Below are 16,013 nucleotides of genomic sequence, written 5' to 3'. Positions count from 1 at the left end.
CTGCCTTCTTCCCGCCCTTGAAGCCAGAGTCAGTGTGATGGGCCTGGGGGAGCTGCAGAAGGAGGCCTTCTTTGCCTTCACCCTGAACTGGGACAATGCAGAGTGGACCCAAGCTCCTATAAATCCTCGACTGGAGCCCTTTAAAGAGCTGAGACCAGGACCTAGTACTGCTCCCATCTTTGTGCATGTGTGTATTTGTGTGTGTGTGTGTGTGTGTTTATGTAAGGTAGGGTGTGTTTGCCCCATGAATGGCTTTCTGAGCTAGGAAAGTGAGCCTTTCTCCCTCTGTGTAAAGGAAAGAACTTTCCTTGTGCCTTCCTGAGGGCCTGGGGAGGCAGGGCACTGGAAGGCAAAAGGTTATTGGTACTAAGAAAACATCCCTGGAGAAGTTGGAGAACTTGTTATACTCTTCGGTCCAGGACATGAAAGAGAGTCCGTTTTGAGTTCCTACTCTGTATTAGACAGTTTTATCTTTTAATCCTCAAAATAATTCAGTAAGGTTGTTTTTAATCAAGGCTCATGGAAGTTAAATTAATATACTAGATTCATACACTCAGCAAATGACTGGGCAAGATTTGAAGCCAGGTCTGTGTGATGCCAAAGCTGATTTTTTTCCCCCACTCTTTGCCCCAGCAACCTTACTCATCTGCATCATTGTCCAAGGAATTGTGATATTTAATGAGGGAGCAGAAAGAGAAACAAGAGGAAATGACTTCAAAATGTACAGAGAGTCTCTGGACATGCACCCCTGCTCAGGTGGAATGTGAGTATGCAAGGCCCCAAATTCTCTGCTAGATCAGGAACGTGGACTTGCTGAACTCAAAGGCTGAGCCTTTCGTTATGTTCTGTTCTTTTCTCTTTTGTTTTATCTTAATTTTTCTGATGTTCCTTTTGAAGATTGCAGCCTAATTCAACTGGGTTAAGGGAACCCAAGAGTGAATAGGTGAGGGAGGGAGGAGCACTGGGAGCACCACCCTGGGGGCTAGCAGGGTCTGCAAGCAGAGGGGAAAGTGAAAAAATGTCCAGGGAGAAGGGGAGACACTCAGGCTACTGTTTCCCTTTTGCCAGAACACCCACTCCCAAGGATTCTCCTCTTCTTGTGCCTTGGAAGATGTGTGTGTGTGTGTGTGTGTGTGTGTGTGTGTGTGAGAGAGAGAGAGAGAGAGAGAGAGAGAGAGAGGGAGAAGAAGGGATAAGCCAGTGAGGCCATGCTACTTGCAGTTATCAGCTTCTTGATCCCTGGTCGCCCATGATCCCAGCAGCAAGCAGTGCTTGGGGCATGCATGTAAGGCTATACATTACAGCAAGCACATACTTGGTTTCACTGAAGCCTTCATCCCATCTCTCCTCCACACCCTGGTATATAATCCTCTCCCTCTGGCTCCCAAGCCTGTTATTCCAGCACAAGCTGTGGGCCCTAACTATACTGTGATGGCAGGGCTCTGCCATGTCAATGAGAATGTTAACTAGAGTAGCGAAGGCACACTGAGCCAGGTTGGGCACTGGAGAGCTATTGAGAGAGAGGTACAGTGGAGATAGAAGGAGAAGGCTCGGTGAGGTGGCTCATGCCTGTAATCCCAGCACTTTGGGAGGCCAAGGCAGGTGGATTGCTTGAGGTCAGGACTTCGAGACCAGCCTGGCCAACATGGTGAAATCCTGATTCTACTAAAAATACAAAAGTTAGCTGGTCTTGGTGGCATGCCTGTAGTCCCAGCTACTCAGGAGGTTGAGGCAGGAGAATTGCTTGAAGCCAGGAGGTGGAGGTTGCAGTGAGTCGAGATTACACCACTGCACTCCAGCCTGGGTGACAGAGGGAGATTCTGTCTAAAAAAACAAAAAAACAAAACAAAACAAACAAACAAACAAAAAAAACAGACAGAAGGAGAGATGGATGGATGGTAGACTTTTTTTGAGCTCCTGCCATGTGCCAGGAACTGTGTCAGGAGTTTTAAAAAATGTACTATCTCAATGAATTATCTATTAAATCTATGATGTAAACATTTACTATAAAATATAATTTGTACTGATTCTTAAATAATGTAACAGATGCCAGGTCTTGTGTGGATGCTATATACACTGTTTCATTTTGTCTTAACAATACTTCATTTCTTTGGTGCTAGGAGAACAATCATTGCAGTGATCTCTAACCCCTGCCTGAGGAGATGCTGTGGCAGGCTGGTGGAATGAGCAGGATTCTTTTCATCAGGCACACCTAGGTTCACATCATGGTAGGTTTGTCAATACATGTTTGCTCTTTTTTGGAAGGCAATTTGGTACCATGTATCAAGGGACAGAGTAAGTTCACTACTGGGAAGCCATCCTAAGGCAATATTAATAGGTAACAAGTTTTGAGTAACTACTACATGCCAGGCACTGGTTTAGATAAATAATCTGATTTAATTCCTTTTTTTTTTTTGAGACAGAGTTGCTCTGTCACCCAGGCTGGAGTGCAGTTGTGCAATCTTGGCCCGCTGCAACCTCCGTCTCCTGGGCTCAAGTGATTCTCATGCCTCAGCCTCTCAAGTAGCTGAGATTATAGGCACGCACCCACCATGCCTGGCTAATTTTTGTATTTTAGTAGAGACGGGGTTTTACCATGTTGCCCAGGGCGGTCTTGAACTCCTGAACTCAGGTGATCTGCCCACCTTGGCCTCTCAAAATGCTGGGATTACAGGCGTGAGCCACCATGCCTGGCAATCTGATTTAATTCTAAGAACCCCACAAGGTAGGTATTATTATCATCTCTATTATGCAGATGTGAAAACAGGGACATATAATTTACCCAATGGCTTGTAAGGACAGAGCCCAGATTCCAACTCAGGCAGTCTGGCTTCAAGGCCTCACTCTTAACCTTAATACCATACTAACTGTGTAAGCTTTGCACACAAAACTAGCCATCACAGTATTAATTTTCATTACAGAAAAATTGGAACATATATAAATGTCCAAAAAATAGGGCAATGGGTAAACAAATTTAAATGATATTTTAAGAGTTTGCAATATCATGGGAGAAATGCTTATGTTATAATGAAGTGGAAAAAAGCAGGTTACAAAATTGCACATATAATATAACCGCAAGTATGCCAAAGAGCCCATAAAAATCTTAGGAGGAATTAAAACAAAATGCTATTAAGGGTTGTCCCTTGATGGAGATAACTATGGTTCATTTAAACATTCCACTTTATTCTGCTTTTGTATTTTCTAACTGTCTGCAATATACATGCACTACCTTAAAATTATTGTAAAGCTTAAATAAAAATAAATATCCACTGAGTGAATGATTGCTGCATTGGATACCCTTTGAAGACTCATCCTCTCTCTCAAAATCTTTATTCCCAGCAGGAACAGTGGTGGGATTGGGGAGTGACCTCTACCCCGGCCTGCCTCGGTGGAAGAATAATAGTAAATGAGGTCACATTTCTAAAGGATTATGTTCTCCTTACAGCCCTAGTGATCCTCACAGAAAAAAGGAAGGCCAATAAAAAGCAGCAGGGAGGATGCAGGGAGTGGGAAACACAATGGCAGGGGAGAAAGAGGTGGCAGAGGAGATGACTTGGGGAGGAAAGGGGAAGAGATCAAGGAAACCTTGAACATCCAGAAGGGTCAGGAAACCGGGAGGGGAAAGTGAATGAGTGATGAGGCATGATAAAGAGAGGGCAGATGAGAGAGATACAGAGAGAGAGAGAGAGAGAGAGAGAGAGGGAGAGAGTCTACACAGCAAACTGGTAAGGGATATAATTCATTGCACTCTGCTAAGCTGCAACGTTTTTCTCCAATGTTACAGAAACCATTTTCTTCAGTTAAATGCTAAAAATCTAGGGGAAGCCTTTTCCTGGGTTTGCAACTTGAATCTCTCTCCCTGCCTGGCCTTCCCCACCATCCTCAAGGCTCCAGCCAAGAGTACCTCTTTGGACTGTAGCCATTACAGTGTTCAAGGGACAACCAGGCCTATCCCTGCTTCAATCCAGTCAGCCAATACTGGGAGTTTTGGTACCAATGGACAAGCATTAGGACATAAACACAGGATTAAAGCTCAGCTGTTTCAGAGCACAGTGTACAAAGGCTGCTTAAAGCTTCCAGTTTGCCAACCAAATCATGGAACAACGTAAGATCTTCAAGAATCATCTGTAGAATTCAACCACAGAGAAAGAAATGAGGCCCACAGAGAAGAGTTGGCCAGGGCCAACAGCTGGTTGGGCTTTGTGATTCCTTACCCAGTAGAATGATAGCTTCTGATAGGAGTGATGTTTTGTGTTTTCAAAGTGCTTGGTGTGAATCTGACTACTCTTTTTACCTTCATAATATGCACTGGGGTAGGTAACCCAGTAATAAGTTCTATTTTTGTAGGTAGAAAATCAGCAGCTCAGACAGCTCATAGAATATTCTCCCAGCATCACTGAGCTGACAACTGCTGGAACTGGGGCTCACACTAAATCTTCTTGGGAACATGTATGGGGGGCTTTTTGCGAGGCCACACACTCTCCAGAGGAACTTTCAGTCATGGAAAGTGAGGAGCAGTTTTGATTTCTGCAGTTTGCTGGAGCCTTCGGGTCAAAGTTTCTTCTTGGTGCAGCACAGCAAGTGTTAGAGGCATACAGTGAGTGTGTCCAAGTTTTTATCATAATTTTCTGGTTTCTGCTTTAAAATCCTCTACTTGGCTACAGTTTTGATAGTGTGAGGCCTCAAACCCATGATCACTGAGAACCATTGAGAAAGCATTTACTATATATAGAAAACAGGGTAGGTTCTGGGGATACAAAGAGATATGAGATATTGCTCTGGTTAGCAAAGACAGGATGATTTTAGCTGTGGAATAAGGACACATACCTACATGTACAAAGAGATAACAAGTCTGGGTTCTCCACAGTGTACTCCCTTTGCATGTACCATACTGCTTCTTTGAAATCCCTTACCGCACTCTTTTTTTTTTTTTTAATAGAGATGGTGTCTTGTTCTGTTACCCAGGCTGGAGTGCAGAGGCGTGATCATAGCTCACTGCAATTGACCTCCTGGGCTCAAGCAATCCTCCTGCCTTAGCCTCCCAAAGTGCTGAAATTATAGGCGCGTGCCACCATACCTGGCTAATTTTTTTATTTATTATTTATTTTTTGTAGGGACAGGGTCTCATTTTGTTTCTCAGGCTGGTCTCGAACTCCTGGCTTCAAGTGACCCTCCTGCCTCAGCCTCCCAAAGTGCTGGGATTACAGATGTAAGCCATCACATCTAGCCAACCCACCCATCATTAAAAGCTCAGCTCGGCCAGACACAGTTGCTCACACCTGTAATCCCAGCAATTTAGGAGGCTGAGGCAGGCGGATCATCTGAGGTCAGGCATTCAAGACCAGCCTGGCCAACACAGTGAAACCCCGTTTCTACTAAAAATACAAAAAATTAGTCGGGCGTGGTGGCGCGCGCCTGTAATCCCAGTACTTGGTAGGCTGAGGCAGGAAAATCGCTTGAATCAGGGAGGCGGAGGTTGCAGAGCCGAGATTGCACCATTGCATTTCAGCTTGGGAAACAAGAGCCATACTGTGGAAAAAAAAAAGCTCAGCTCAGGGGCTTCCTCCTTGGTGTCTTCTCCCAGACTTCTCCACCTGGGCTGGATGTCCCCTTTCTGGTTTCCTGTAATAGCTCGTATTTTCCCTCCCATAGCACTCAGAGCATTGTACTTTTACATCTTACTTGTCTCTCCTTCACTTGACTCTGAGTTTCCGGGAGGAGGTTGGGTCTGTATTTCTATCCCTTGTACCTAGCTTATGCCTGACGTAAGTAAACATGTAATAGATGTTTGCTGAATAAAGAAAAGCAATCATTCTGCCTCTACTGCCTCCAGTATACAAGCTCTAAGCCCCTTGCAGCTCTGATGTCCTGAGACCTCATTCTTGCTGTTTGAAGCATGGATTTCAGTGACAGAGGACTCAATTCATTGAGGCAAGGCATGACTTCACTTAGTAGTAAAGGAAACCACCTCAATGTAGCCCCTGTTTTCCTCCTCAAGTACCTAATGATAAATCGATCATGAACAACAGTGGGGACTTGTGGCTTACTTCACATCTCTTTTGTTAGACTGACTGGGGCTGGAAGAAGTCCAGCAGAAACTTGCTGTCCACTTCTAACAAGGTCTTACTCATGTACCTGGTTGCCAGGCAGGTGAGGCTGGGAAAATTCAGTGACTAGACAACACAGAATATGCAAGAAAGGAAACTAGCTAAGAGTATTTGCAGATTAGAATGGCAAGGAAATGTGATGGAAACAAACATTCAAAGTACCTGCCAGGCTTTTAATAATGTCAGAGGAGAAGAGCCTGGAACCAGCTGGAGGAAAAAGATAAGAAACACATTTATTTCCTCTGCCTGGACCACATCGACTATCCCCCCACTCCCACCCCTATACCTTGTGTTTTACTATTAGAAAACAATTGGTCGCATTTCTCAGGCAAGCTTCATTGTGTCAATCTCTCTTAAGCAGGAAAAACTGAGTCCAAGATGTCAGCAAATTTGTTTGGCAGCCGCTCAGGGGCTGTTTTGCTATCCATGGTGCTGACAGCCCTATAGGGCCCCCAAACCTCTGAGTCTTTAACCAGGTTCTTCTGCCGCCGCAGACGACCCTGTGATGAATGATAGAAAGAAGCTGGGATGTGGACGAGGCAAACCTGAAGTCCTATCTAGAAATATGGGTTCACAGTCAGACTATTTTCTGAAACCTTGGTGCCAGATGTTTTCCAGAATTCAGATTTTTTTCAGATTTTAACAAGGAAAGATGGTGCACCTACCGTATGTTATACAAAATCCTTAGTGAGGTCTGAGGCAGCACCACATAACCAACCACATCAATATCTCTTCAGTAAAATGTATGACTAGTCATCCTGAGGGTGATCAATAAAGATGTTGAATAATCTTATGGTGGTTCAGGTCAGGGTCTTCCTCCGAATGAGTTCTCTTTAGGCTTACAAAAAAACTTTTGGTTTCAGAGTGTTTTGGATTTCAGAATTTGGGTTAAGGAATTGTGAGCTCACAGCAGTTCCAACTCCACTTCAGGTAAACTGACCTGTAAAAATTCCTGCGATTGATCACACTTTCTAAGCTTCTAAATGTCCTGGCAGGGAGTTGGAGGCAGGGGATGGGTGGGAATGAAACTAAAGCTTGGACCATCTATTTCTCAAACTCACCGCACCCTCAAAGGTTCACAGGCATAGAACTTTCTCCTCAAGTCAAATAGCAAATAATTACTGAGGAATAGCTACAGATCCTGGAAGCCTCATGGGTGACACACAGACTGAAAAATTAAAAGGCCATTAGCACTTTTTTACTACTCAGAAGACTGATTGTCCCTTGACCCTGGGTAATCTTACATTTCCTAACACCCAACCATGAGCATAGTTGGAATTCCTGTAATGGGGGAAGAATGTTCTGTTATCAGTGCCTAAAAATGGCTACTAGCCCTAGTGACTGCTCGCTACCTGCCACATTCTGTACAAACTGCTTGACACGCATTAGCTCTCTTATCCTTATCACTGCCTTAACACAGTTGTAAGGCAGTGTTATCCTCCCATTTTGCAGGTTAGGAAACTGAGGTTCAGAGGTTAAACAATACACCTTAACTCATAAAGCCAGTAAATGGTGGAAATGGGGATTTGAATCCTGATCAGTCTGACTTCAATGCCTGCACTGCTTCTCTCTTGCCTTCACAGTCTCACTGCCATGGGTCTTGGCTTGAGTGTGAACAGAGAATTAAATTGCTGCTAGTCTTGGATCAGTGTACTCTGTGGTGGGTTTTTAGTTAACTATGCTGTGAAATGATGTATATTTACATTTACAATATATTGTTCAACTTAAAAAAAATTATACAAGTAGGCCAGGCATGGTGGCTCATGCCTGTAATCCCAGCACTTTGGGAGGCTGAGGCGGGGCAGATCACATGAAGTCGGGAGTTCGAGACCAGCCTGACCAACTGGAGAAACCCTGTCTCTACTAAAAACACAAAATTAGCTGGGCATGGTGGTGCATGCCTGTACTCTCAGCGAGTGGGGAGGCTGATGCAGTAGAATCGCTTGAACTGGGGAGGCAGAGGTTGCAGTGAGCGAAGATCGCGCCATTACACTCTAGCCTGGGCAACAAGAGCGAAACTCCATCTCAAAAAAAAAAAAAAAAAAATATATATATATATATATATATACACACACACATACAAGTAATAATTGCTTATGAAGTGGAGAAGTCAACGGTATAAGGGTGCTCCCTGCCTATGGCCTCCCCAAGCCCACTTCCAACTAATCAACTATGCATTGTATATCCTTCCAGAAGTTCATGTGTACTTTTCAGTACAATAGGAGATTATACATAATCCACCATGGCATTATTTTTGGCCTTAATAATGTATCTCGGCCAGGCGCGGTGGCTCACGCCTGTAATCCCAGCACTTTGGAAGACCGAGGTGGGCGGATCACAAGGTCAGGAGATTGAGACCATCCTGGCTAACATAGTGAAATCTCATCTCTACTAAAAATACAAAAAGTTAGCCAGGCACGGTGGCGGGCACCTGTAGTCCCAACTACTCGGGAGGCTGAGGCAGGAGAATGGCCGTGAACCCGGGAGGTGGAGCTTGCAGTGAGCCGCGATGGCGCCACTGAACTCCCGCCTTGGGGACAGAGCAAGACTCCATCTCAAAAAAAAAAAGCATCTCTCCCTATCTAAACATACAGAATACCTCATGTTTGTTTTTATTATATTAATTTTTTAAAAGACATGATAAATGTACCAGGCAAACAGCAGTGAAAGGGATACATTTCTAATTACTAGGCTTTAAGGCAGGTAGATACAGCTGTTTGTTTTTGAGGAAGCACAACACAGTGGTTAAGAGCATAGAGCATTTGGAGATAAGTCCCCAGTCTGTCCCTTATGGACCTTGTAATTTTGGGTAAATCTTAAGTCTCTCTGAACCTCAGTTTTTTTTTTTTTTAATCTGTAAAGTGGGACTAATCATGGAACTATATACACAAGAAAAGATAAGGCAGTGAATGGATTTAGTACCATGCCTGCCGCCTGCCGGGCACAAAGCAAATTATTATGGTTCAAATAGGAAGCAGCCACGCTCCTACTGCTACAACAGATATATAAGAGTCCTCCTAAATTTGCTTTAGGTTAGCCCTTAGTTGATAACACTGAGTTTGTTTTGTTTTGTTTTTAATCCTGGAAAGTTGGAATAGGTGGATCCAGGGATCTCTTGCTCTCCTACCCACCCTACTTCACCAATTACAAATTAACTACACTCAAACAAGTTTGGAAGCACTGCTCTTGGCAGATTTAACTTTGTACCTCGGACACTGAGCTCCTGCCCTGGGAGTGGAGGTAGGGTGGGTATATAGAACTCAGGGTGCAAAGCATTGAGTTTGGAGCTAGAAGTTCTAACCCTAAATCTGTTACCACCTTGCTGGGTGACTTGGATAGATTCAGTATTCTAGACTTTTAAAATTAAATTTTGTTTTTATATATATATTAGAGGCAGGGCTTTGCTCTGTTGCCCAGGCTGCAGTGCAGTGGCACCTTTTTAGCTCACTGTAGCCTCAAATTCCTGGGCTCAAGTGATCCTCCCACCTCAGGCTCCCAAGTACCTAGGACTACAGGTGAGTGCCACCATGCTCGGCTAATTATTTTTTAAACTTTTTTTTTTTTTTTTTTTTTTTGTAGAGACAGAGTCTCAGTATATTTCTCAGACTGGTCTTGAACTGCTGGCCTTAAGTAATCCTCCCACCTTGGCCTCCCAAAGTGCTGTGATTACAGGCTTGCACCACTGTACCTGGCTGATTCTAGGGTTTTGTTCTGATTTTCAAGATTCTGCTTAAAAAAAAAAAAAAAAAAAAAAATTCCAAGACTATGCAGATGTAGCTGCAGGGAACTGGTGTCCTTAGAAAGCTGCAGGTAGGTCTGGTTTTGGTGTTTGGTCCACTTGGAAAAGCAGAATGCTGCTTAAGCATTGCAGGGTCTAGAATCAGAAAAGCAGGTTCAGATTTTGACTCAGCCACTTCTATGCTGGGTACATGACAACCTCTCTGAACCTTAATTTCTTCATGATGTAACATGGGGTTAATAATAGTACCTTTCTTTAAAATAGTACTTTTTTTTGGATCCATTCATTCTACAAATATTTGTTGAATGTTCATCGTGAGCCAGGCACTGTGCTAGACATTGTCATACAATTATGAGAAAAACAAATGAAACTTAGCAGACTAGCACAGAACAAAACAATACCTGAATAATAATATCAACAAAATTAAGATGGTAACTGTGACAAGTGCTACCACCAATGGCAATATGGCCTTATGAGAAACTATTTTGGAGGGACCTGATGTGCTAAGGTTTTCCTGGGAAGGTGATACTTGCACTGAGCACTGAAGAATGAGGATAACTAACTAGATAAAAGGAGAAACAGGATGTACAAAAGTTCTGTAGTGAAAGATAAGAAAGAAGGCCAGTGAGGTGGGAAGAGAATAAAATAAAACATGTCGGCCGGGCGCGGTGGCTCAAGCCTGTAATCCCAGCACTTTGGGAGGCCGAGACGGGCGGATCACGAGGTCAGGAGATCGAGACCATCCTGGCTAACACGGTGAAACCCCGTCTCTACTAAAAAATACAAAAAAAAAACTAGCCGGGCGAGGTGGCGGGCGCCTGTAGTCCCAGCTACTCGGGAGGCTGAGGCAGGAGAACGGGCGTGAACCCGGGAGGCGGAGCTTGCAGTGAGCTGAGATCTGGCCACTGCACTCCAGCCTGGGCGACAGAGCGGGACTCCGTCTCAAAAAAAAAAAACCAAAAAAAAAACATGTCACAAAGCAAGGGTGGAGAGATAAACAAGGTCTAGGCCATGTTTTGTTTTTATTCTAAAATCAGCAGGCGGCCACTGAGGGTTTAAGCAGGAGGCTGATATTATCAGATTTGCTTTTAGAAGAGATCTCTAGCTAACAATAGATTTTGGGGAGGGTGGTAAAATGAGTTTAGGCACAATGGCTAGGAGGCCACTACTATGGTTCAAGTGAAATAATATGGTAGCCTAGAATGGGTTAGGAATGGAGGAAGTTAGAAGTGGACAGATTAGGAGATAAAACTGACAGGACTTTGTAAGAGATTAGATGGGTTGGAGTGGGAGATAGTAAGAGAGGAATTTGTCCTGAATGATGCCTGGGTTTCTGGTTGAGTAATTGAATGGCTGATGGCACCGTTTGCTAAAAGAGGGACTCCCAGAGGGGCAGCAGGTATGGGGGAATGAGCCTGAGTGACTTTGGACCTGTTGGCTTATGGTGCCTCTGAGACATTCAAGCTGAGTTGTACGACAGGCAGCTAGATTGTGGGTTAGAAACTGGAAATACAAATTTGGGGAAAATTAGCACAGACAGAATCAACACTATACATATGCATGAGATGCCCCAGGAATTAAGCATAGTGTAAAGAAGGGGCAGGGCTTGAGTCTCAACCTCCCAGAAATACAACATTTAATTGCTGGTTGAGAAGAATGAACCTGAAAAGGAGACAAGGGGGAGAGGGAGCTAAAGATCTCAAGAGAACATAACAATTCCAGACATTCATTGTAAAGACAATGAAAAGACAAGCCATTGTTTGGGAGAAAATATTTTTTTTTTTTTTTTTTTTTTTTTTGAGACGGAGTCTCACTCTGTCACCCAGGCTGGAGTGCAGTGGCCGGATCTCAGCTCACTGCAGCTCCGCCTCCCGGGTCTACGCCATTCTCCTGCCTCAGCCTCCCGAGTAGTTGGGACTACAGGCGCCCGCCACCTCGCCCGGCTAGTTTTTTGTATTTTTTAGTAGAGACGGGGTTTCACCGTGTTAGCCAGGCTGGTCTCGATCTCCTGACCTCGTGATCCGCCCGTCTCGGCCTCCCAAAGTGCTGGGATTACAGGCTTGAGCCACCGCGCCCGGCCCGAGAGAAAATATTTTCAAATCATATATCTGATAAAGTACTTGTACATGCAATATAAAGAACTCTTGTAATTCAATAACAAGAAAACAAACAACTCATATTATTTAAATCGGCAAAATATTTGTAACACTTTGCCAAATAAGGTATAGAAATGACAAGTAAACACATGAAAACATATTCCCAGCAAACTTGTAATAGAAAACTATCAAATGTTACTGAAAGAAATTAAAGAGTGGAAAGCTATACCTTGTTCATGGGTCAGGGAACTCATTGTTTGGATGTCAGTTTCCCCCAGATTGATCTATGGATTCATTGTAATTCCAATGAAAACTCCAGCAGGCTTTTTTGAAAGACGTGGACAAATTTCTAAAATTCATACGAAAATACAAAAGGCATAGAATAGCCAAAACAACTTTGAAAAAAAGGAACAAATTTAGATGGCTGACACTACCTGTTTCAAAACTTAAAAAGCTACAATAATCAAGACAGTGAGGTGTTGGCATCAAGATAGAAAAATGGTCAGTTAACCAGAATTCAGAGTTAATAAATAACATATATGAACAGCTGATTTTTGACAAAGGTGCAAAAGCAATTAAGTGGAGCAAGAATAGCCTTTTCAAGAAACAGTGCTGAAACAATTGGATGTCCATTTGGAAACTAAAGACATACAAATGTTCAATCCATACCTTATACTTTATACAAAAATTAATTCAAAGTTGATCATGGAGCTAATTTATAAAACCCGAAACTGTAAAACTTGTAGAAGATGACATTAGAAAAACATCTTTGTAATTTGTGCTAGGCAAAGATTTATCAGATAGAACACCAAAACACAATCCATAGAAGAAAAATGGATAAATTTACTTCATCAAAAGTAAACCTTTTGCTCTTTGAAAGACATTTTAAAGAGAACAAAAATACAAGCCATTGGGAGAAAATATTGTCAAATCACATCTGATAAAGTACTTCTATATGCAATATAAAGAACTTCTGTAGTCCAGGCACGGTGGCTCACGCCTCTAATCCCAGCACTTTGGGAGGCTGAGGTGGGTGGATCACGAGGTCAGGAGTTCGAGACCAGCCTGGCCAACACAGCGAAACCCCGTCTCTACTAAAAATACAAAAATTAGCCGGGTGTGGTGGCACGTGTTTGTAGTCTCAGCTACTTGGGAGGTTGAAGTGGGAGAATCACTTGAACCCAGGAGGTGGAGGCTGTGGTGAGCTAAGACTGCACTATTGCACTCCAGCCTGGGTGACAGAGAGAGACTTTGTCTCAAAAAAAAAAAAAAAAAGAACCCCTGTAACCAAATAATAAGAAAACAAACAACTCATATTTTTTAAATGGGCAAAAGACGTTTAACACTTTACCAAAGAAGATATAGAAATGGCAAGTAAACACATGAAAAGATATTTAACATCATTAGTCATTAGGGAAGCACAAATTGAAACTACAATGAGATACCACTATGTTCCTCCTAAAATGATTAAAATTATAAAGATTGATCATACCAAGTATTGACAACAACATGGATGAACTGAAACCTCATACACTATTGGTGGGACTATAAAGTGGCTGATATGGTTTGGCTGTGTCCCCACCCAAATCTCATCTTGAATTGTAACTCCCACAGTTTCCACATGTCATGGGAGGAACCTGGTGGAAGATGATTGAATTATGGGGGTGAGTCTTTCCTACGTGATAGTATATGAGTTCTCATGAGATCTGATGGTTTTATAAAGAGGAGTTCCCCTGCACAAGTTCTCTCTCTTTGCTGACATCCATGTAAGATGTGAATTGCTCCTTCTTGCCTTCCACCATGATTGTGAGGCCTCTCCAGCCATGTGGAACTGTAAGTCCATTAAACCTCTTTCTTTTGTAAATTGCCCAGTCTCGGGTATGTCTTTATCTGCAGCATGAAAACAGACTAATACAGTGGGACAAACACTTTAGAAAACAGTTTGTCCATTTCTCAAAAGTTAAATATAAACTCGCTACATAAGCTAGCCATTACATTCTTAAGTATTTACCCATGGAAGAAGAAAGCATAAGTCTGTACAAAGACTTGTACATGAATGTTCAAAGCAGCTCTATAGCCAAAAACTAGAAACAACCCAAATATTCATCAACTGATGGATGGGTGAATAAAATAGGATATATCCATAGAATGGAATACTACTCAGAAACAAAATAGAATGAAGTATTGATACACATAACATGGATGAATTTCAGAATAATTACACAGAGTTCACGAGCCAGACCAGAAAAGTGTACATACAGTATTACTCCATTTCTGTAAAATTCTAGAGAATGCAACTAATCTATAGTGACACAAAGAAGATCCATTGTTGGCCAGGTGCAGTGGCTCATGCCTGTAATCCCAGCACTTTGGGAGGCCGAGGCAGCTGGATCACCTAAGGTCAGGAGTTCAAGACCAGCCTGACCAACATGGAGAAATCCCATCTCTACTGAAAACACAAAACTTAGCCAGGCGTGGTGGCGCCTGCCTGTAATCCCAGCTACTTGGGAGGCTGAGGTAGGAGAATCACTTGAACCCAGGAGGCAGAAGTTGCAGTGAGCCAAGATCGCACCATTGCACTCCAGCCTGGGCAACAGAGTGAGACTCCATCTCAAAAAAAAAAAAAAAAAAAAAAGAAGATCAGTTGTTGTTTGGGCAGGGAGAGGAGGAGTAATGTGAGGAGCAGGGGAATAGGAAGGAGTTTTTACAAAGGAGCATGAGGAAATTTTGGGGAATGATGAGTGGGGTATATACATACATAAGTCAAAACTTAGCACATCATACACCTTAAATATATGACACTTATTGTATGTCAATGATACCTCAATAAAGCTGTTTTTTAAAAAAGAAGTTAGAAAAAAAAGGCCTGAATATAAACACAGGCCAGGCATGGTGGCTCACACCTGTAATCCTAAAACTTTGGGAAGCCAAGGTGGGCGGATCACTTGAGGTCAGGAGTTCGAGACCAGCCTGGCTAACAGGGTGAAACCCCGTCTCTACAAAAAACAAAACAAAACAAAAATTAGCCAGGCGTGGTGGTGCACACCTGTAATCCCAGTTACTTGGGAGGCTGAGGAGGAGAACTGCTTGAACCTGGGGAGGTGGAGGTTGCCGTGAGCCGAGATTGTGCTACTGCACTCCAGCCTGGAGAACAGAATTAGATTCTGTCTCCAAAAAAAAAAAAAAACACACACACACAAGAAAACCCAAAACTGAATAAAAATACAAAGAAATAAGGAAATAAGAAAGATCAAGACAGCAGAAGTTAATGAAACAAATTAAGTAGATTGTCCAAAGTCGCACAGTTGGAGAATGGCAAAACTGGCCCAAAATCAGATTTTTCTGACTCCAAAGCCTATGTTCTTTACAGAAGTTAAACATCCTCACCGTTTTCCAAATTTCAGTTGTGAGGTATTTTCACCTTCATGATTTTTGTCCTCTCAAGTACTACCTACTATTGTTTACTTCATATTTTTATTTAAATTAGCTCACTTTTAAAACTTAACCTCATCTTAGGCAATAACAGCTGTGAAATCAAGGTTTTGATAAGCAGTTAGAATGTTCCTAACACACATTTGGAAATAAGTACATATCAATTCAAAGGAAAACTGCCAGGTTTGTCCCACAGACCCTGGCTGACAGATGAAATGAGTACTCAGACACAGGTATGCAGTGTAAGAGCAGCTAGGTGACTGCCTGGCTCTAGTAGCCAAAGAGCAGCCCTGAGAAACTGAAGCTGCTGCCTTTTATTCAGTGTAGGCACAATGCCGAAAACCTGAAGCCAATACAACCTGTAGGTAATTAACATTTATTGTTCCCCTTTCAGGGAACGTGGGTCAGTTCCTGGTCAACATAAGTAAACAAGCCTGTTTAAGATAAATTCTCCCATGCTCCCCTGTACCTGCTCCTTGCCCTCTGCCTCACGGTTATAGAACAGCTGCCTTTAGCTATTCTCCCCCACGGCTCTGCAGAACCTTCCAACCTTTCAGAAGGCTTACATCCTTTCCCTATAGTTTTTCCCACCATTCTGATCAATCCCCCACAGAAAACAAATTCATCCATTGTGAGGGT

The sequence above is a fragment of the Macaca nemestrina genome, chromosome 7 (assembly GCF_043159975.1).
Source record: "Macaca nemestrina isolate mMacNem1 chromosome 7, mMacNem.hap1, whole genome shotgun sequence".
In the NCBI taxonomy this organism is placed as follows: Eukaryota; Metazoa; Chordata; class Mammalia; order Primates; family Cercopithecidae; genus Macaca; species Macaca nemestrina.
This window is presented reverse-complemented; position numbering follows the sequence as displayed.